Source organism: Mesoplodon mirus (genome assembly GCF_964341445.2).
Source record: "Mesoplodon mirus genome assembly, chromosome: 18".
NCBI classification, from domain to species: domain Eukaryota; kingdom Metazoa; phylum Chordata; class Mammalia; order Artiodactyla; family Ziphiidae; genus Mesoplodon; species Mesoplodon mirus.
The window spans coordinates 64,093,959-64,116,885 of NC_138994.1; the positions used below are offsets into that span (position 1 = coordinate 64,093,959).

At 48.6% G+C, this 22,927-nt stretch overlaps 1 protein-coding gene across 3 annotated transcripts in view; it reads right to left on the reverse strand.

Moving 5' to 3' along the window:
• Positions 1–22,927, reverse strand: part of MSI2 (musashi RNA binding protein 2) — a 392,697-nt gene that overhangs the window by 343,958 nt on the left and 25,812 nt on the right. The window lies entirely within an intron of this gene.

The following is a 22,927-nucleotide window of genomic DNA, read 5'->3' on the forward strand; positions in this document are numbered from 1 at the left end:
CAAGAAACTGTAAGAGAGGGCAGTTCAGTGCAGAGTGCTCTCCAGGACCCTCCGACAGCAAAGCCAGGGGCCCCTCGGGCAGCTGACTCCCTGCTACACGGTCCTCTGCTGCCCCCTGACCTCACCAGTCGCCCCTCCAGACGGGAGCATGGTGGCTTGTCTCCCGAGAAAGCAGGGATCAAAGATACGACGATGGCTTGAATTCTCTCCTCCTGCCTTCCCACCTCTCTTGAGCCAAGGGCATTTCACCACCAACCCTCAGTATTTAGGTCCCTTTCAGGGGCCTCCTAGAACCTTCTAGAATGGTGATGAGTCTCTTATTGCACGTGCAGCTGCTGACTGCCTTCTATCCTCTCTTATCATTCACAAAATAGGATTTCAAAATCCAGGGCACCCTGCTCCTGGCAAAGAAGCACGTCCATCCCCAAGCTGTTCAAGGGTCCAGCACCCCTTTATCACCTGCTCAAAGGTCACCGCAGGCATGATGCTTCAGACACGCCCACAACTGGCCTCAATGACCAAAAGCCCTCCTGCAGTCGATTTCCTACAGGCCACCACTGCCACAACAGTAACAACAATAATGAGAAGGGCCACTTACTGAGCATCTGCTGTGTTCTGGGCGCTGCAGCAGTTTGACACACGTTTCACAGAAACTCACCAAGTCCTCAGAGCAACACTGTCAAGCAGGTATCACCATTTCATTCAAAAACTTATATTCCTTGTATATTGCTAAGAAAACTGAGGCTGAGAAAGAACAAGCAACTTGCCCAGGGTCCCCAGGTAATTAAGAAGCCGAAATGGATCTGAACTCAGGTCTGTCTGACACTGGGACTCTCCTCACCTACAAAGGTTTGGGGGCTGCTCCTTGTCTGGCCTCTATCTGCACAGCACCCGGCGTGGGGAGAGGGACGGGTGGGACACTCACTAATAATATCCCCGTTGCCAAGGACCTCTGTTCAGTCCTGAACGGTGGGTTTTTCCTCCAATTGTAGGGACTCTCCCTATACTTGTGCTACTAAGTGTATAAAGGTAGATAGTTATACCACCGCCTAGATTTTCTCTAATTGTTGAATATATTGTGCAATGTTAAATACATAGCACCCTTAAAGCTATCTGTCCATTTATCTTTATTTTTAAAATCTGAACACAGGGGCCAGCATATACCTGAGCTCATTGTCTGACGGTGACATTTAAACATTAATAAAATAGTATACCCCCCAAAATTAATAATGATAATATCCCCATTGCACTGGTGGATGAACTGAGGCCTGCTGAAGAAGCAGAGTGCCCCTAGCACTTCACTGCGGGGAGAACACAACCCCTTCCTGTAGTTCACATACAAGAGGACAAGGTCTACAGAGGTCCCGTCTCTCCGCTGGGCTCTGGTCACAGGCCTGAGGTCACTCCCAGGTACTCTGCTACTGCTCCGTTCTGGCGAGCCACGTGCCAACTGCCCAGGGGCCAACTCCACGGAGGGGGGGCACCTCCACCCCCATCGCCACCCACTGTCGGGCGAGAGGCTGAAGCCCAGTGGACAGAGACCTGCAGCCCATATCTCAGGCTGCTCCTGAGTCTGTACTAATAGCACTTAGCTCTGGCCTCAAGAACCCTTCTGCCACTGAGCTGTGACTTCCCTCTCCTCCGCTCTGGCCGTTACTAGCGAGACTCCCCAGGCAGGGCCTCCCTGCCTCCCATTTCCCGTTCTCCTTTCTGAGCTCGGGTCTCAGGTAACTGACACATGACCATCTGGAACCAACACCTGCTTTTCTGAGAAGGAATTCCCCTCAAGGACGATCCAGTCACAGCAACTAAATCCTCATTTATCTGTGCAAATATTTCCTAATATTTATAGCATACACTTTTCTTGCAATACCACACACATATACACATGTAATACACATGACATGTACAAATCCCCCCTACATATATTCATATTTTATTATACACTTTTCCCCATGGTAGAGATAACATGTGGCTGACAGAGGTTTGAAGCCACTTACTCTGCAAGCCCATCCTGGAAGCTGACTGGTGGCAGAGAGGAATATGAGCTGTCAGAAAGCCCAAAGCAATTTCAGAGTAAATGGGCAGGGGGTGGGGGGGGTGGGCATGATCCAAGTAACAGGAGGGCCTTGCTCAGAACAGTTTCCAGCTCCTAGGAAAGAAAGATGCACTTACAACTTCCTTAGCCTGAAACTTGAGGCTAAAATTCCCTACGATGATTAAGCCCAGTAGACCAGATGATCTACAGACTTGCTTATGTTCAAAGAGTCTCTGTGCAGTGCATTTTACTTATTAAAGAACATTAACTTTTCTTTTCAAAGGCTTTCTCTAATCCACAGAAAACCTGGGTTGACATTCCCAAGAAGACTCAGTAGGCATCTCAGTCCTACTGAGCCTGCAGGATCCTCAGTCCTACTGAGCCTGCAGGATCCTCAGTCCTACTGAGCCTGCAGGATCCCACCGGCTAACAGCTGAGGATGTGATGTTGCCACACTGTGATGAAAATACAGGCAGCCCTCAACTTGGGAACCTACCAGGTGATAGCAAGTGACCTTGGACAAGTCACTTAGCTCAGCTCCAAGCTTCAGGTTCCTCAGTGGTACCACGGGAACAACAGAAGAGTCCAGTCGTACCCTGGCCTCTGTCATCACTGAAATTTCCTCCTACTGGAGCCTGCAATGACTAACAATAAAACCTATTGTTTTATTGTTAGGAAAAGGGGATCATCCTCAGGACAATATGGAAGAGGGAGGCTGGAGGAGGCACCCTCCCAAGGCGCCCAGCTTAGAGAAGAAGCCCCAGGGATGAGTAGGCGGTGGTGGTGTCAGAGGAGATGGGAGAAGGCTGAGTCCCCGGGGGCCACATTGAGGAAGGAAAGCCAAGGAGTCTATGGGCTTATCTGTGGCAAGGCCCAAGGAATTCCCTGAGCTGGAGGGCCATCTTCACCCCATCGGAGCACACTGCAGTTGACTGGACGGTGGTGATTTCTCCTCCACCAGCCTCCCACCCCACACCCGCTGGAACCCAGTTCCTCCCTCATACCAGCTGAGGTTCAGGGAGATGTGGGCCTCAAAAGGATGGTCTTCTTCCAGGCTTCCTGGGCTGCCCTAAAAACTAGAGCATTATTTTTTATGCTGTTTCCATGGGAATCCTCACTCTCAACAACCAACTTAATAAAGGACCTTTTGTAAGAAAAACAACCCACTTTCCCGTCCGGGGCCACCCAAGCCCATGGAGCTATAGCGAAGTGCACACCTTCCCATACCAAGCAGAAGCTGGTGGTAATGAAATGACAGGGGAGGGGAAAACCAGGGTCAAAAATAACACAGACCTCCCAAAGCAACACACCAGAGAGCAAAGACGACAGGAACTGGGCTTGGTCCGGTACCAGTCTGAATCCCCGACACTAAGTAGGCACACAAGAAAAATTTGCTATTGAACTTTGGGTAAGTCATTTAGCTCTAGCCTTCAGTTTCCTCGTCATTAATATGGGGCAATTAAAATGGTGTCATAGGATTTAAACAGAAATTAAATTTAATGAAGAAATGCACATGAAAAAGCTTGGTACTTCAAAGGGAACCAGCACATATGACCCTCTATTATGTGCTAGGAATAGCACATAACCTGGAAACCACCTTGGAAAGTGACGATGATGATTGGGGGGCGGGGTGCTAACAGTAATGGCTGTTGCTGTTTGGTTTATTCTGTCTCACAACTACCACATGCCAGACACATCATCTCATTTAGTTCTTACAACCACCTGGGAGACAGATATCATGTCCCCTCCATTACAAATAAGGAACCTGTGATCCCAGTGAAGCCAGGACGGCAACTCAGGTCTGTCTGACCAAAAAGGCAAAAATCGATGAACACAGACCCCTTCATTCACTTAGTGAATAAAGATGCCTTCATTCACCCTTCATATATTTACTGACCATCTTCTGTGTGTCAGGCTCCTGTGGAAGGTACTTGAAATAGAGCAGAGAAGAAGACAGACACTGTCCCTACTCCCATGTAGCCTGTGGTCCAACAGGGAGAAAAAGACAATTAAGCAAGCAATTACTATGATAGCAGGTGGTTAGTCAGGGTTCTCCAGAGAAACAGAATCAACAGGAGATATGTATGATATTACAGGGACACAGAGAGAGACAAAGGGAGGGATATTTATTTCAAGAAACTGGCTCACAATTAGGGGAGTAGGCAAGTCTGAAATTCACAGGGCAGCCGAGCAGGCTGGAAATTCAGGTAAGAATTGATGCTGCAGAGTCTTAAGTCCAAAATCTACAGGGAAGGCAAGCAGGCTGGAAACTCACAGAGGGTTTTCTATGTTGCTGTCTGAGGTATAACTGCTTCTTCCTCCAGAAACCTCAGTCTTTGCTCTCATGGCCATCAACTGATGAGATCAGGCCCACCCCACATTATAGAGGGCAATCTGCTTTTACTTAAAGTCAGATGATTATAAATGGTAACCTATCTACAAATTGCTTCACAGCATTATCTAGACTAGTGTTTGACCAAACACTAGTTTGGGGGGGTTGGTATATGGAGTGTTAAGGAAACACAGAGAAGAAACCTGAGGATTTAGGAAATGTTGAAAGATTTAAGAAATAAGCAGGAATCAGAAGCTCAAAATGTTCCTCAGAAACTATGGAAATTTACTTATCAAAGACTTAACTCCTCATACAAATGTACCTTGGACTCCCTAGTTAACGGAGTCCCAGTGAATCCTTCTGAGAACCAAATAATTCCTTAGTCCATCAGTCTGCTTCCTAATACGATATGAGGGGGTATCCTTACGCCGTATTTTCATAAAGTGAGTCATGGTAGTGTACACCAAAGAATCTTAAAGGCTGGGAGCAGAGTGTTTGAACAGTAATGAGCCAAAAAAGAAGGGGGTGCATGTGCATCCAGCTATTACCAGGTGCCCCCAATTCCGGAGAACACTAGGGGTCAACAGAATCTCCCTCCTTCCCATCCACTAAGGACAAATGGCCATGTCCCACTTAAACCTTCCAACCTCATCCTCACTGGAGGACCAGAACTCCGGGACCTACAGCCGAGGAGTGGGAGACAACAGCGTGGGGAGGGAAAGAGGCGAAAAGGACTGCGCTTTGTTAGTCGGTCACCGTAAGGTCATCTGTTTGGTGACACCACAGATGAGTCTCACTTTTTAACAAGCAGCTCTCAGTGGGAATTACTCTCTCTCTCTCTCTCTCATTAGCAGGCAGGAAGGGTTCTCCGCTGTGGGTGGCAGTGAACTCCAAGCCCCTGAAGGCCTGCGGGTGGAGAGGGACAGGCAGTCAAGCACAAGAGGCAGGAGATAACTCTTCCTCGTCAGGCAGAGGAACAAGTGGCCCCTGATCCAGTCTCCCCAGGGGCCACTGCTGCCCCAGCCCCGCCTCCACCCCACCCCAGGGAAGGCAGGGGCCAAGCTGCTCTCTCCTCCACGTGGATGGCTGGAAGGAAAGCCAGATCCGGATCCCTGTCAGTTCTACTCAACTTAGCAGACATTCCATAAAGATATGTTGAATGGACGAATGTATCTAGACCGTACAACAGGAGCACCATATCCTCTTTAAATACAGATGGAGCAGATGCCTGGAAATGCTTTTCCAGTTGGAAATGAGGATTTCCTAGAGGCTAAGGCCAGCATCAGTCGTCCCTCAATAACAGCCCTGCCTGTCACTGCTCCTCCAACGGTCTGTCCTTCCCACCAGACTGGAAGCTCCCTGAGGACAAAGACCCAGCTGGGTCTATTTCTGCCATATCCCCAAAGCCCCATAAAACACCTGGTACACAGTAGGTGCTCAATACATGTTTGTTACTCTGGACTGGGGACCCCCCCCAGCAAAAAATGAGTTGCAGGGAGTCCTTTGAAACTGTATGCAAAGGCCTCTGTGTGAGGGCCTCTTGTGGTTGGAGTGCATGTGCACTGAAACATTTTTCTTAGGAGAGGTCCACAGGCTTCATCAACTGCTCGAAGAGGACCAAACCAAAAACAGCCTCTGAGGGCAGTCAAAGGCTGAGCTCTCAGGTGGGAACTGTGGGTGAACTCGTAACAATCGCTCCTTATCCTGAGGGGCAGTGGTCCTTAACGGCCTCGTTCCCCCTCCGTCCCGACGGCCTTCCCTCCTCCCTCCATTTAGTCAGACCCTCCCTCCCTTCAGGAGCTCCCTGCACACCCCCTCCTCTGAGAGGTCCTCCCGGAGCCCCCAGTGAGAGCCTGCACTCTCTCCCACTTGCGATGACAGTGACCAGGTGCCACCGGCATGACGCCCACCCCTCTAGTTAACTGTAGCTTAGCCCTAGGGCACTAACCTCCTGGGATCCCCTATAGTCTGTGAGCTTCTTGAAGACAAGCACTTTCTCAAGGTGTACATCGTATTAGGAGCTCAATAACTAAATATGCGGACAGGCATTCAGGGTGGTGTGATCAAATAACAGATTGCCAAGTCCAGGCTCATTTTTAGTAAAGACTTCTTACACAATAATACTACAAAAATTTTTTAAACACTATCCCACCATACAAACAAAATCAACGAATATGTTTTTCCCTGTTCTCTCCCAGACCTTGTCCATAAGCACGGGTAAGATTTATATAGTTATATTCAAAATATAAACACAATGTTAGCCTCCAATATCTTTCCCCTTAACACTGCCTCTCTAAACATGTTTTCACTTGGGACTGAAAGCCTGTATTTTGTCCTGAGAGTCTCCTCATGGGGTTTCTAGAACAACCAACCCAGCAGATGTCGAGCTGTGCAATTCCATTCTTTCGTAACGGAACGTTTTTTTCCCACAGGCAACTTCTCTTCCCCAGGTGTTAAAGCAGATTTTCTCTTTGCGTTTTCCACAACATCAAAGGTCTATTTTCACATGAAAGCACTCAACTGAATATGTAGTAAAACAAACTGGCCTCCCCCAGAAGCCTCCCCCATGCAGGAGCCTCCCTGGTGAACGGATTCCTAGTACAGATTTGGGAACCACCCCGTGAATACCCAACTCCTGGACTCCAGAGTCCTGCCCAACGCTTCTCAGATCTCTGACCACTCCTGGCAGCCTGGCCCCCTTTCCCTGGGCTCTCCGCACTGCAAGTGTGGGATTCCTCCCTCTCTCCTCTCCCTCACCGGCGGGCCCAGCCAGGCCCAAGCCCGCCCCTGATGTCTGCCCGGGGCTGTCCCCCGTGCATATGGTGCCACCACACACCCCGGGGACTCTGCCTGAGCTCTCATTTATCTGCCTCTTTACATTAAAAGGAACAATATGCTCCCATCAAACGAGGAAAAGGCTGGCTTGCTGTCATCTCAGGGCTTTTTATAAAATAAAGGGTCAACGGGACTGCGCATCATCTGGCTTCTCCAAACACAACACACAGAACCCCAGAAAAGTGTGACAAGCTAAACAGATGCTCCCCAAATGCTCCCAGTACATTAAAAAAAAAAACACCTCTGACTCTGTCCCAAGGCAGGAAAACAGCATTAGGGAAGACGCGTCCTACCAAAGCAGCAGTTTCTGTGTCATTGAATAAGAAGTATGTTTTAGTGTCCGAATTCCTTTCCCAGAAAACTAAGCATGACGTTCAACCTCATTATTGACTGGGGAGATGCAAATTAAACCGCAACGAGCCGCCACAACCCGGCAACAATTAAAAAGTCTGATGGTAACAACTGTTGGTGAGAATCCGGAGCAATGAAAACTCCTACCTATCTACTCCTAGCCATACAAATAATGCAAAAAGGGGATCTTTAAACACAGTTTCTAGCAAACTTCAGTTGTCCGGACCCCATGACCTGGCAATTCCACTTCTGGATGCATATTCTTTTTATTTTTTGCGGTACGCGGGCCTCTCACTGTTGTGGCCTCTCCCATTGTGGAGCACAGGCTCCGGACACGCAGGCTCAACGGCCATGGCTCACGGGCCCAGCCGCTCCGCGGCATATGGGATCCTCCCGGACCGGGGCACGAACCCGTGTCCCCTGCATCGGCAGGCGGACTCCCAACCACTGCGCCACCAGGGAAGCCCTGGATGCATGTTCTTATGAACTCTCCCATATATACACCAGGAGGTATGCACGAGGATATTCACAGCAACACTGTCTGAGCAGACAAATCAGGAACTCCAATGTCCATTGAAAGGAGAAAAGACAAATGTGGTCCCAGTGAAGAGCAGCTAAAAGGCATCAGTGGGGCAGCCCATGCAGACAGCAAGCTAAACGCCACAAAGTATTCTTCAAGGGTGGAAAGAAGCAAACCTCATGTGGTGGGTGGGTCCGCGCTTCAAACTAGGGAGAAACACACAGGGCTGTGAAGGGGGCTGGGAACAACATGCCACTTCTCAGCCATGTGGTGACTATGTAGGTTACTGTTTTATTGGTGTTCATCCTTGACTCGTGCACGGCACGTGTTTTTGTACCTATGCAATATTCTACATATGGGGGAAAAATAAACTCAACTCAAGGCCTCTGCCCTCCGTACGACCGTCTTTTTCCTCTGGGACCTCTTGTTCTCTCCAAAGGAATCTACGTGTTAAGGGCTTCCAGCACTGACTACCACCCTTTTCCCTTGAGCCAAGTCAAAATTCTATCAAGGAGACACAAAACCGAAAGGGAAATGAATCTCTTCAGACTGCAAAGCAAAATCTACTCTAGAAACAATCTCTGCACTCAGAGCACATGCTAACCGGGGCTGTACCAGCACAGAGAGAGCTTCTGGGATGTTTCTCCTGAGAAGGAAGCTCCCAGTCCTGGGTTCTCTGCACTGCCACGCCTCTTCCAGAGAAGAAACAGCGCTTCCTGAGACTTCCTAGGACCCAAGAGGTCAGAGACAGACCTCACAGGCAGCACGCAGAGCTTCCCTCTGGAGTATTAGCAGTGGAATGGGTTCCTTCAACAAGAAACATGGCTCATCCTCTTAACACGGACAAATTCCTAGTCCTTCCATGCTCAATGCACCCTTCAATCTAGCGAAATTTCCTCTGTATCGCTACTGTCCCCTCTGTTCCAAGAAGTCCCCAAAGCTACTGGTGACCAGATGTTGTCCTGCCCCTGAGCCAACTGTGCCTTCCTCCACCACAGCGCCACCCCCTACCCTCCACCCATCTGGTTCAGCTGATTCACACACCACCTTGGTCAAGTCACCTCCTCGGACTCCCAAGAATCCAGCCCTACGCTGCCATCCCTGCTTCCACCCGAGCCAAGTGATCCAGGGTTCGGTCTCTTGTCTTCCCTCTCACGATTCACTCTCCCACCACGTCACAGTCCTAGCTCCTGAAATGCTAATGCTGTTCAAGGAAGCTGACCCCACGTATTAAGGAGATAAAGTCTTTCTCACAGCAAAATCAAAGCTGTATTGCAAACCACCCCTGCCTCTACCTGCATCTTCTCTCCTCATCTGAGCACATATTGACTGTCTTCTGAACCAAGTCACCTGATATAATAATATAAACAAAACAATAATAGTAACGCCGACCTACTGCATGTTTACAGCGCACCTAGCAACGTGCTGGTCAATATAAGAGTACACAGAAAAGACACAGACACAGTCGCCCGTATGCATAACCACAAAAAGGGATTTTGTTAACTGAAAAAAGCAGGCTGCAAAATTACACGTATAAAAGGATCTCTTACTTGTAAATCATAATATATATTTTTAGTACACACAGAAAACATATGGAAGAATATATTCCAATTCATTAACTGCAGTAGTGGAGGACAGGCAGCCCTGTACAAGTACCTTTACTTTGGATGCTATGAATTCTCTAATGTTTAATTTTTTATTATGAGCATGCATTATTTACATAATAGGGAGTTTTTTAAAATAACTTTTAAAAGAAAGAAAGCCAGACAAAATTCCAACTCTCAGGAAGCTTCCATTTGACAGCTAAAGTAGAATTTAACACAGAGAATGAGAGAGAACAAGACAGCATAAAAAATCCAGTTACCGGCTCCTTCCAGGAGAAGGACAGGCTATCACAAGATGCCAGTTGTCCAACTCGCACAATGAACGCCAAAGGAATTAGAAGCAGAGATCAGCTGGCCACAGGTTTTCAGAAGGGTGTGCAGGCAGCGGGGGATTTGCTACGGCGATGGATGGAGAAGGGAACAGAGGGATGGCATGAAAAGGGAGCCAAGCCAGGAGTGACAACCTCCCTGGACTCTCTCAGGTCTTAGTTTCCCAGTTTCCAAAGCAGTATGGAATAATCTGCCCTCCCTATAAGTAGATCATTTTGAATGCACATAAGCCACATATAATCTCAACCAAGCCAAAAGGAATATCCCAAATATACCTTCTTAAAAAAATTTACTTTAAAATAATTTCAGAATGACTCTAAGAAATGCAAAGAAAGTTTAGAGAGTTCCCCTATACCCTTCACCCAGCTTCTTCTAATGTTAGTATCTTACATGAACCAAAATACATTTATCATACTAAGAAATTAACATTAATTCCATACTATTAACTACAGACTTTTTTTGGATTTCACTTGTTTTTCCACTAATGTCCTTTTTCTCTTCCAGGATCCAATCTAGGATACCACACTGCATTTAATATAACTTGCTTTTAAACAAGCGAACATTTTATGATTATTTATTCTCTCTTGCTAAGAAAGTGTGCTGGCACTCAGGGCAAAGACTGCGTCCTTCTCCTCACCATCCAAGAAAGCAATCTTTGACAGATCTGCCAGCCTCCGGAGGGAACAGAATTTGATCCACAGTGAGATAAAAACCCAGACAATGACCAAACCTCTTAGCCCTCCATAAGCAGCCACAACCCTGGCCTCTCTCCACGGCAACTAACTGGTATTTAAAAGTAATTTATGTTAATTGCAATGGGGCATATATGAACATGACAAAGCAAGTTGGCTTCAAACACAAAGGCTCAAGAGAGGAGCCTAACAAAAAATTAATTTTGTAAAAGACCTATTGCTTATTCCAACTTGTTTTTAAATATATGTTCTGAGTCACATCCCATTAACCAACTCAATTTATTAATAATCTCAGGGCAACCAACTACCTCGGATCATGCAAGGATGAAATCTTGCATAAAAAAGAAAATGAAATATCTACACACAAACATTAAGCAGGTAGTCAGCTGTGATGACCAGAGAGGATTATATTATATATATATATATATATATATATATATATTTTTTTTTTTTTTTTTTAACCAGAATTTGTGGTAGAGCAGAGAGAGGACGGTACCTGAACCAGTAACTCACACTTGGCGAAGAAACATTTTCTCCTTGAGCGTGAGACTATCAAAAACGACTGGTTCAAAGAAAGTTCTCTGGAATTCCCTCCCCATAACAGAAGTCTGTGACGGGAGAAGGCCCCATATTCTCAAAGACCCTTCTTTTAGCTGAGGAAATGACGGTGCTGTTTTGGCATTTTAAAGCAAGAACAAATACTTTAGCTATAAAATCCACTTTGTAGATTGAATCAGCAAGACAGCTGTTTATACAGAAACCCTTTCCTCTCTCCCTCCAAGCCCCTCAGTGATTCCTATCAGTAATAAAACACTCGCTAGAACAAAGAAAAACAGAGTTTGAAAAAGAGAAAAAGGCACCAAGAACACACCCCACCATCTTAATACCAACCCAGCCCCCTGCTCTGAACGAGGCTTCTCAACCTATCCTGCTTGTAAAAGAAAACAAAACTGTCCCCAAAGCAGACCAGCTTTTCTGTGGCAGAGCCAGAAACTGGGTTGTTGTTTGTGTAAAATGCTCCATGGGTGTGACACACGGCATCTTTGATATGCCCTAGGCTTTGAAGTTTGCTCTCCTTTTAGCCACAGGGAACCTGCATGACTCACCGGCGCTCTTCCCTCTCCCCCGCCTCCCCACCACGAGCCACCATACTGAGCACGCACGGCAGCAGGACCACTGGATCAATTCCTGAGTGACAGGGGCTCGAGGAGAGAAGGAGACACAGGAGGCACGCGAGCATCCATCACGGGAAACAAAATCCCAAGAATCCTGTTCGTCCTGGAGGGTGAGCACTCTCCCACGCCCCAGTTCTTTCCTGCTGACCCTTCAAGGCCCAAGTCCAATGTCCTTCCTCTGTGAAGCCTTCCCAACTCTCCCGCTACGCCCCCCTCGCAGGTCCTGTACCACCTTCAGCATCCTTCACCTGTTGATTTAGCACCTACACCTGTTGATGACCTGCCTTCCCAAACAGACTGCAACTCAAGGGCCAAGTAGGCCCCTTCCTCATCTCTGAAACCCCAGCACCATGCCCTGCACCCAGCCCAGAGCAGGGGATCAACAAATGTTTGTTCAGTGAATGAACACAACTCAGCTACCCCCCAGAAACCACATTACTAAATGCTAATTACCACTCGCTGCATGAATAATGAATGAAGAAATGAACTAACAACTGTCTCCTTGTTAGCCAAGTTGCCAAGTCCTTCAGGAGCACAAAGAAGGGATCAACTGACTTGTGGCCGTCGTCGTCGGATGGTTCAAAGACGAGACGGCCCGTCTTGAAGGGGTGTGCGAGAGGCAGGGAAGGAGGGCCACGCCCATCCTGCAGCTGGTGGCACACTGAGATTTTTACCAATCCAGCTCCCTTCCCCAGGGCGACAAGTCCCCAGGAGCTGGTCTTTGTGTGGCAAACTCAGGGATGCCAGCAGGAGAGCCCAGCTGTCCGAGGACAGACTCAACTGCGCCTTTGCCCACAACCCACCCCAACAGGGCCACGCCTCAGCTCACTCATCTGCCACAGCCCCCTGCACCTGCCAGTACTTAAAACTCAAAGCCAGATGCTCAAGCAGCACCCAACTGGAGTGCTGTACTGGAGCAAACAACCAGGCAAGATTTATGAGAAAGGAGGCACCGATCTCTTCCCCACTCACTGGAATAAAAAGGTCATATTCATTCGATCTGGTGACGATTAGAACTGGATGCTCCCAAGTCTAGGATTCATTCTAACCATCAAAAAAGAAACAAGTCTGTCTCCAGCATTTGTTATTTGTAGACTTTTGAATGATGGCCATTCTGACTGATGTGAGGTGGTACCTCATTGTAGCTTTGATGTGCATTTCTCCAATAATTAGCGATGTTGAGCATCTTTTGATGTGCCTATTGGCCACCTGTATGTCTTCTTTGAAGAAATGTCTCTTTAGGTCTTCTGCCCATTTTTCGACTGGGTTGTATGAGCTGTTTGTATATTTTGGAAATTAAGCCCCTGTCCATTGCATCATTTGCAAATAATTTCTTCCGTCCCGTAGGTTGTCTTTTCGTTTTGTTTATGGCTTCCTTCGCTGTGCCAAAGCTTGTAAGTTTGATTAGGTCCCATTTGTTTATTTTTGTTTTTATTTCTATTGCCTTGGGAGACTGACCTAAGAAAACATTGGTACGATTTATACCAGAGAGGGTGTGGAGAAAAGGGAATCCTCCAACTTGTTGGTGGGAATACAAGTTGGTGCAGCCATTATGGAAAACAGTATGGAGGTTCCTCAAAAAACTAAAAACAGAGTTATTATATGATCCAGCAATCCCACTCCTGGGCATATATCCAGAGAAAACTTTAATTCAAAAAGATACATGCACACCCCTATGTTCGTAGCAGCACTATTCACAATAGCCAAGACATGGAAATCACCTAAATGTCCATCAACAGATGACTGGATAAAGAAGATGTGGTATATATGTATAATGGAATGCTACTCAGCCATAAAAAAGAACAAAATAATGCCATTTGCAGCAACATGGATGGACCTAGAGATTATCATACTAAGTGAAGTAAGTCAGACAGAGAAAGACAAATATCATGTGATATCACTTATATGTGGAATCTAAAATATGACACAAATGAACCTGTCTATGAAGGAGAAACAGACTCACAGACATAGCAAACAGACTTGTGGCTGCCAAGGAGGAGAGGGGTGGGGGAAGGGTGGACTGGGAGTTTGGGGTTGGTAGATGCAAACTGTTACACATGGAATGGATGGACAACAAGGTCCTACTGTATAGCACAGGGAACAATATTCAACGTCCTGGAATAAACCATCATGGAAAAGAATATAAATAAGAATGTATATATACGTATAACTGAGTCGCTTTGCTGTACAGCAGAAATTAACACAACATTGTAAATCAACTCTACTTCAACTAAAAAAAAAAAAAGAAAAGCAACAAGTCTGCCTCAGGAGGCCTTCACTAGGGTCATCTGTAGGGCCCATCTACCCCCCTATCCCACACCACTGGGGAGAGGCAAAATCAGAGATGTACAAACACACTTGAGAGAGACAAGAGAACTTTTTTCAGTTTCTCTGAATAATCCTTAGAGAAACTGAACATGCATCACCTATGCATCTACATCTAATATCCTATATTCCTTACAAAAAAAAAAAAAAGAAGCACCGATTATATATTCAGAGGATGTGCTATACATCCAGGAAAAAATTATGATCAGATACTTGAGCCTTTACTGATTGTGCAACTAATCAAGTCATGGCAAGGTACCACCGAGCACTGTCCCTGTTTTGGGGGAGGAGGCGGCGGGCTCTCACTGCCCAGTAGCTCACAGCAGGCCTCAGCCCACTAGCACCCTCTCTTCCCTACCCAGGCCAGGAGCTTCCCAGAGCTCCACACATACCCCTCAGTGGCTCCATACTCCAAGCTGGAAGCAGGACATGTCATGTGAAGGTCCTTCCAATGGTCAGGGCCCTGGGTCTTCCTCTCCCCAGCCTGACCTGCCACGCCAGGCTCTGGAGCAAACACCACTCCTGATTCACCAGGAGCACCACTGATTCACCTCTGAAAACCACAGAAGCTCAATACTGCCAACCAAGTAGATGGACTTTTTTTTATTAACCTTGGCCTAAGCAGTAAATTGTTCAAATGTCCTCAGTTTTGCAATCGAGGCCCTCTACCAAGAAAATAAAATCTTACATTTTGGTTCAAAAGATTAGCTCTTTACTTAAAAGCCTCTTATTCTGGAACCTTTGGTACTGGAAATGAACTCTCTCCTTGACCTAGCTCGTTCTGTAAGCTAATGGTTTTTCTTAAAGCGGGGCACACCTACAGTAAGGAGGGTCCTTTCTCAGAGTAGAGCGTGCATCTCCTTCACCTCCAACTTCTTAAGCTCCTAAAGGCAATTGACAGAAAGGCTGTAGAAACCCTTCCATCATTCCCGGCCCCAAATGCTCCCAAGGGCAACATGGAGCCACCTCTCCACATGGCATACCTCGAGGACCTGGGTACAGTCCCAGACAGGGGGAACCCCAGCAGCTGGAGATGCCGGGGGGGTTCTTACACCAGTACTGGCTCAGCACTGACTCACCATCTCTCCAAATACCCCCGCCCCCCCGCCACTCCCCTGGAGTCACCAGGCCTAAGGCACAGGGGGGCGGGGGGGGGGGCAGTTAACTCTCACTGCCACCTTTTCACACTCACTGGGCTTCTGCTCTGGTCCAGGCCCTGTTCTCTTAGCTACGTGGTCTCCCTCAAACCCCACAACGCTGCTGAGAATTTCCTTTCTAAAAGATGAATTTGGTCCTGCTGTTGCTCACAAGCCTGCATGACTCCAGACTGGCTTCGGGTACAGGCCACATCAAGCCATATCTTGGCTTCAAACGCAGAATCTGTCCTGGTCTTGCCCCCAAACCACCTGTCCAGCCTCTTCTCCCACCCAAACCCTGACCCCGCCCTCCAGCCCCCTTCCCCTGAGACCGCCGCCCCACTGCTCCGTCCTGCAGTCATGGTGCCCCCGAGGGCCTTCCCAGCCCCCAACCCAGTCCCCACAAATGCACCTCCTCCAGGGATCCATCCCCTCCTGTGTCCTCCTGCCTCTGCCTCCAGCACAGCATTCTCCCAACCCCGCTGAGGATGAGGGCTATTTTGTGTTTCGCTTGCATCCCTGTATCCCCATCTCCAGCACAGGGCTCAGCCTACGGCGGGGGTCAGCGGGAGGGGTTGGGGGAGCGGCCTCAGTCTGTGAATTTACCAACCCTCTCTTGCCTGTCGCGGTTCTTAGGAGAAGGTGCTAGTGAGGCTGGGGTCCTGAGTCCCAACCCCCCGGGCAACCTTGCCCTACACTTGGAAAAAGCCAGTTCGATGGTCAGCCACCTGACTGCTGGCCACAAGGGGGGCGAGGCCAGAGGGCACAGACAGCTGGGCACGACCCAGTCCTAGCGCGGGGAGAACAATTCCGGCGTGTGCCCTGCTGATGACGGGTCAGGTGTGTCATCTCTGCCCATAAGAAAAAGCAGCGGAGTCAATCCATCTTTCAGCATCCTATAATGGTCCTAAGCAGCATGTTTAGCTGTTATTTCAATAAGCCTTATTAAGACCCAATTTTCTTGGGTCTTCTTTCAGATTCTGCAGCATTAAAAGCCTCGCTGCTTAATTACATTAGGAGCACCTGTATATATTATGTGCAATAAATCAACTTTAATTTACCACCACACAAGGCTATTCATCTTCTCCGGGTTATTTATTGCTCAGTATTATTGGTGCTGAACTGTATACTCTCCATTGTAAGAAAGAACAGTTGGGGTAAGAAAAGGCAAAGCTGTATTCCAGAACGCTCCAGGATCCTGATCACACATGTACACAGCAAAAAGGCAAGGCAAAGAAACATATAAGTGAATCTTGGCGATCTGCTCCTTGCTATTTTCCCTAAACACTCCCCAAACATTCTGATGTTTTCTTTTGCACACGTGCACACACACACATACCAGTTACCCACTGAAGCAGGCCCACAGCTCTTGCCAGCAAAGTGAGAACCAGGCATGGGGCGCTGGTGTGGCCAGAAACAGGGACATGCCGCAGGCCAGAGCAGACGATCCTCCTGTCACCTCACTGCCGCTGGTGCTGGCCCAGCCCTCGGACGACGCAGGCAGGACCCCACAGATCCAGGGGCAGAGGTGAGCAGCCTGCAGCCATCCACACCCGCCACGCCCACGTAGCGCCCAAATCAGGCAACTTGGGGTAGGCAGAGCTGTTGCTAGATAATCCGAGCTGAAGACGGACACTGTGATGACACTGGGGACCCTCGTTCCTTGAGAGTCTGAAAAACGCTGCCGTTAAGGAGTCGCAAAGCTCTGAGCAGACCCACACCCTCACCCCGCCCCCCACGTCAGCACCACCTGGGCCTTCAACTGAGGCCTCGATTTCAACACATCCAGGGAAGGGCCCAAGTGATTTTTCTGCACAGTGAAGTGTAAGAACCACGAACTGTCATAAAACCTCAGGAGTAAGGCTGACCGTCCATTCCAGAATAACATACTGGAATAATTTTAGTAAGAGTAGGTTCCTTCCTCCTTGCCTGGTTCTAGGCTCAGCCCTTTACTTCCATTAATTCCTCACAACCCCCCAAAGAAGGCACTATACTCTCACCACATTTTACAGATGAGAAAATTGAGGCACAGAGAGATTAAATAACTTGCCCAGAGTCCCATCTTCATACCTGGCCAGGTAGTCTGGTCCCAGCACCTATGCTCTCAACCACTAGGCTATACTGCCTCTCCCAGCCCTGATCCCCACACCCGCTCCAACTGGACAAGCGCCTTTTGTTCTAAATGAGAGGGAGGCCAAAGTCACTGAAACATCATGGGGACTCACACCGTAAACCCGTCTGGCTCCCCCAAGTTCAATATCTAAAGCTGGGCTTCCCGGGTGGCACAGTGGTTAAGAATCCGCCTCCCAATGCAAGAGACACAGGTTCGAGCCCTGGCCCGGGAAGATCCCACATGCCACGGAGCAATTAAGCCCGCGTGCCACAACTACTGAGCCTGCGCTCTAGAGCCCACGAGCCACAACTACTGAGCCCGCGTGCCACAACTACTGAAACCTGCGCGCCTAGAGCACGTGCTCCGCAACAAGAGAAGCCACCGCGATGAGAAGCCCACGCACTGCCATGAAGAGTAGCCACCGCTCGCCGCAACTAGAGAAAGCCCATGTGCAGCATCGAAGACCCAACACAGCCAAAAATAAATTACTTAATTAATTAAAAAAAAATCTAAAGCTACTGCTTGGAACTTGCTGGCAACACCCAGGTCTTGTCTCTGAGCTTCCCACGGATCAGAGGACGCAAGCTTCTCCCCCACTCACCGAAAGCTAGGAATGTCACGGTGCCTGGTGCCGATGGGCTCCCTTCCTCTAGCATGGCAGCCGAGCCGCTGGAAACTAAGCTATAACATCACTAACTATTTCGTGGTCCTCCTCCTCCTCACCAAGGGAACAGTGATGGAGTCTATGGCACACAACTGACTTGTTTACAAGCACGGCAGCAACATTCAACTTCCATTTGATAATCTGCCTTTCATCAGGGCCTACTGAGATCCCTGGCCAACCAATCTCACCAGACACCCTCTTAAGGGCTCATCTTACAGACGACAGAGAAGAATAAAAGAGGAAAAGAGAGAACAGTGGAGTCCTAGCAAGAGAACCTTTTTTTTTTTTTTTAATGAATTCATTTCAAGTAAAAGTCCATTTCGTGCACGCAGTGGGGCCCACTCCGGAGTGATGAATGTGTGTGTGCAGGGGATGAGAAGGCAGATCAAACTCACAAGCTTGTAACCAAACTCCTGGAGGCCCGAACACGGGACTGCCGGGGGCGCGAGCACAAAGTCCCTCCGCAAAAAAGGTCTCCGTGAAGAGCTCCACAGACAGGCCGGCCTGGGGGAGCATCCCTCTCTCTGCCTTTTCACTTGACCACAGAGAGGACTGCGCGGGTCATGGCCTGGCCCAGGTGACGTGCCTGAGTGCCTTCCTGCTCTTGAATTCCATGAATATTTCATGGTGCAGGTTCAAACCCAAAGACCCTCAGAACGCATACAAACCTTTCCCGTTCTTCCTGCACAGAAGCCACCTGCGGGGCTGGATCAGTGATTCTCAGCCAAAGGTGACTGTGTCCGCAGGAGACATCTGACAATGTCTGGAGACACGGTTAGGTGTCACGGCTGGGGAAGGGGTGCCACTGGCGTCTAGTGGGTAGAGGACAGGGATGCTATTAAGCATCTTACAATGCACAATGCAGCCCACCACACCCAAAGAACTGTCCGGCCCAAAATATCAACAGCGCCGAGGCTGAGAACCCTGGGCCAGAGCACTGAAGTGATCACACATCCACACTCAGCACAACCCTCCTCGGTCCCCACTCCTATCACCGCTCTCTCCCGTCACCTCACTAAATCAAGCAAGAATTAGAAATCGAACCAGAGCGATCCATAATCTGGATGCTGAGGACCACCCTCAGCTCTCGGCTGAGGGTCTGCACGGTTAGAACATCCCTCAGTGTCTGGCGAAAGCTGCTTTTAGACGGGGGTCAGAGAAAAGGCGGGGGGACCCAGGAGAAGTTGGGCTTCCAACCATCTCGAATTGACTGGGAAGTTACCCCTAACTGAGCAGATCCCACACGTGTAAGGAAGGGGGTGGATTCTGCAGAAAAGAGAGGAGGGCACAACGAACCGTCCAGGGCCTGGAAGCCCAGACAGCACACTGCAGCCCCTCTGTCCAAATGAGCAAAATCAACCGACTGGTATAAGGTCTGATACCTGCACAACCTCTGACGCCTCCCAACAGCAACAGCCTGGCTGAAGAGTCGGCACTGTGTAAGCACCTACTGAATGCCAGGCATCGTGCTGGGTGCTCTAGAGAAGGTGTTTCAGTCCCCACAACCACCAGGCAAGTCTATTAGTCTCACTTTACATATGACACACATGAGGCTCAGAGAGGTCATGTAACTTGGCCAAGTCACACAGCCAGGATTCAACGCCAGAACCGTCTCTAAGAGAGGCCCTATCTACCAAACCACAATGCCTCTCTTCTGCCAAACATGCCTCTGGAAGAGGGATGGAGAAATAAAGCAGGAAGAAGCCCCAAATCCGCCCTGGGCCCGCTCTCCCACACTCAGCCCTACTGCTGTTTGCAGAAGGGGATAGACAGCCTGACCACCTCCGTCTGGTCTATAGCGTCCCGCAACGAAGCTGGCCCAGCACGATCCTCTCACTCCGGGCTCTGTCCTGGGTGCTCTGACCCTGGGACTGATTTCACTCACAACCTGCTGAAACCTATATCCTGCCCCCTCCAGGCAGGGCCTGTGATGGAACCCATTTGATGGCATGTAATTAACAAAAGAACCCGGGCTGGGCACACGTGCAACTGTGAGGGTCTAAGGAGGCAGGGAGAGAGCTCTCTGATGCCCCAGTTAGGAGAAGAAAGAACTAAAGTCCTAGAAGAACCTCGAGCCTCTTACCTGTGCTGAAGCCCCAGCCCCCACCTGTGTTTGGACACCCAACACCAAGCAGAACATCAAACACCAAACACTAACCAACAAGTGCAGAACAGAAGCATGGGACCAACCGGGTCAGGGGAGAATCAACACCCAAGACCCTGGGATTGAGGCACTGGCGATCCTCCCCCTGAAAACCAGCCCTAATGCTCCCTGTCCTCGCCGCGCCCCTTCCCCAGGGCTGGCCGCGAAGGACTTATGGAAGAGATGATCCACCAGGCAACCACACAGCACCCACACTCAGGTACGACAGGGCTTCCAAGCTCAGCAGCCCGTAAGGTACTCGGGGTAGCCCCCGTGGGGCTCAGCGTTCACCGAGGGAAGCAGTGCTGAGCTTCTTTTCTCTGCGCGGCACTGATTTCCCACATGAACACGGCAAGGAGGCATCCTCGAGCTCCTCATGAGGCCCTTGCAAAGGGTCTCATTATGAAGGTTTAGAGAAGGAAGGCGGGGGGTGGGGGGGGAAGAAAGGAAAGTAAGAGGAAGAAAGGGAGGGAAGGAAGGGAGGGGCTTTTGGAGACCACTTATTTGCAGAATACTCTCAAGAGACCATGGATGTGCAGCGAACGGGGCTGCTTTTTTTTTAAACTCCCAATGCCAAGAGAAATGTTACTCCAGAAATCTCTGCAGTCTCTCCAGGCTGGCCCCCCTCTTGGCCTCTGCTGTGTCGCCGAGCACTGCGTTCCACCCGGCAGGACCCTGCACTTCCTAGCAAGCCTCGTCCCACCGCAGCGTTTTCATGAGTGGTACCCGTGTCTCTTCTCAACGCTGCCTGCTCTCTACCAGAACACACCTTCCCAATTCTGTTTGTTCACTCTAAAGAAGGCGAGGGGTGGGGTTTACTGGGAGGTCATTTTGCCTTAGGAAAGGAAGAAGTTAAGTTGAGGCCCTCAGTAGGCTGGGGAATCCGCTCTCCATCAGACAAGCGACCTTGGGAAAGGTCAGTGGCAGCCCCTGGTTTATGGAACCCGGATACCAAGGCATGGTCACCTCTGAGAAGCACAACTAGGAACAGTGGCACGCCAAACTCTTTTACGGGGCGCCTCTTAAACCAATTCCTTGCAGAACGGCGAAAAACAAAAGTGCTCTCAGCAGGAGGGGGAAGCCAGGAGGCGATTATGAGCAATTAGTAAATCAATGACTCTCAGAGACACTGATTTAGGCCAGCAGTTCTTATTAGTGACCCTCGAGGAAAATGCAAGGCCACACCGCTTCAAGGAGACGGAGGAAAAATCGCCACAAGCCACCTTCAGTTTTCCCCTCAAACACTTAAAATCTGTGCTCAGTCTTTATTTTTTTATTATTTTTTAAATTCATTTGTATTGGAGTATAGTTGATTTACAATGTTGTGTTAGTTTCAGGTGTGCAGCAGTGAATCAGTTATGCCTATGCATATATCCACTCTTTTTTAGATTCCTTTCCCATATAGATCATTACAGAGTATTGAGTAGAGTTCCCTGTGCTATACAGTAGGTCCTTCATTAGTTCTCTATTTTACATTGTGTGTGTGTGTGTATGTCAATCCCAATCTCCCAATTTATCCCTCTCCCCAGCCTCCTTGGTAACCGTAAGTTTTCTACACCTGTGACTCTATAGATTCTACATACAAGAGCTATCATGATATTTGTCTTTGCCTGACTTACTTCACTCAGTACCACAATCCCTAGGTCCATCCATGTCGCTGCAAATGACATTATTTCGTTCTTTTTTATGGTGCTCAGCCTTTACGGAAAAATCTATTTGTAAGTTATTTCCTTAAATGCCAAAAAATAAGTAAAACTACAGCCACCAGTTCTGTTGGTCCCCATGAAATTACTTCCCCCAAATCCTGACAACGGGACAAGGATTTAGGTATCAGTCAAAAGAAAGAGAGAAAGAAAGTAAAAGAAGAGCAGAAGGAAGTGGGGAGGGGAAGAGGGAGGGAAGAAGAGAGAGAGAAAGCTACCCGGCTGATGTGAGCAGCAGGGCCCTTTCCTTGCCCTCACCAGGAAAGCGGGGGTAGAAAACCCATTGGGTCTCCACTCCCACTGCAGCCATGGAGGATGCAATATCAATGCCTGGGACAAAAAGTATCCTTCAGTATTTTTTTTTTTAATATAATCCCTCATCCTTCAAAACACCTGTTCAGGAAATCATATTGGCATGACAGAAAGTGCTAGAGCCTTACTAACTGATAGGCAATCAGGAAAGAAAACATTTCTAAAAATATAAAGATGCTTGCTGGGAAAACAGGGTTCCGCTTGCGCAGAAATCCTCAGGAATACCTCTTCGGGGAGACGTTCCTGTAACTGTTTTTAAACGTTCAGTTCTATACCACAGAATTCAAAACAGCTACTAAGAACACAGCAGCTTCCCAGGCACAAATACGGGCCTTCCACGAACGATTTTATTTGAAGGTTGCTAAGAGCACACAGCTATGCATACTCTCCTCTGGGCCTCTCCTCCGCTGAAAAGTGTCGTGCCGCCCCCTCCCATTTATTGTGAGTGTGTGGCTTTTTTTCTGATTTGCCAGCACCCAGAGAAGCGCCGAGGAACGGCGGGTCAATGTGAAAATGTAAAAATGCTAACGAGCCTCCTAAATAGAGCCCCGTCTATGCCATTGCAAACTTCTTTAATGGTTCATCTGTTTGGTTCCTGCCGGTTTGTTTATCTAGTTACTCCAAGCAGTTAGAAGAAGACAGCAAAAGAAAACA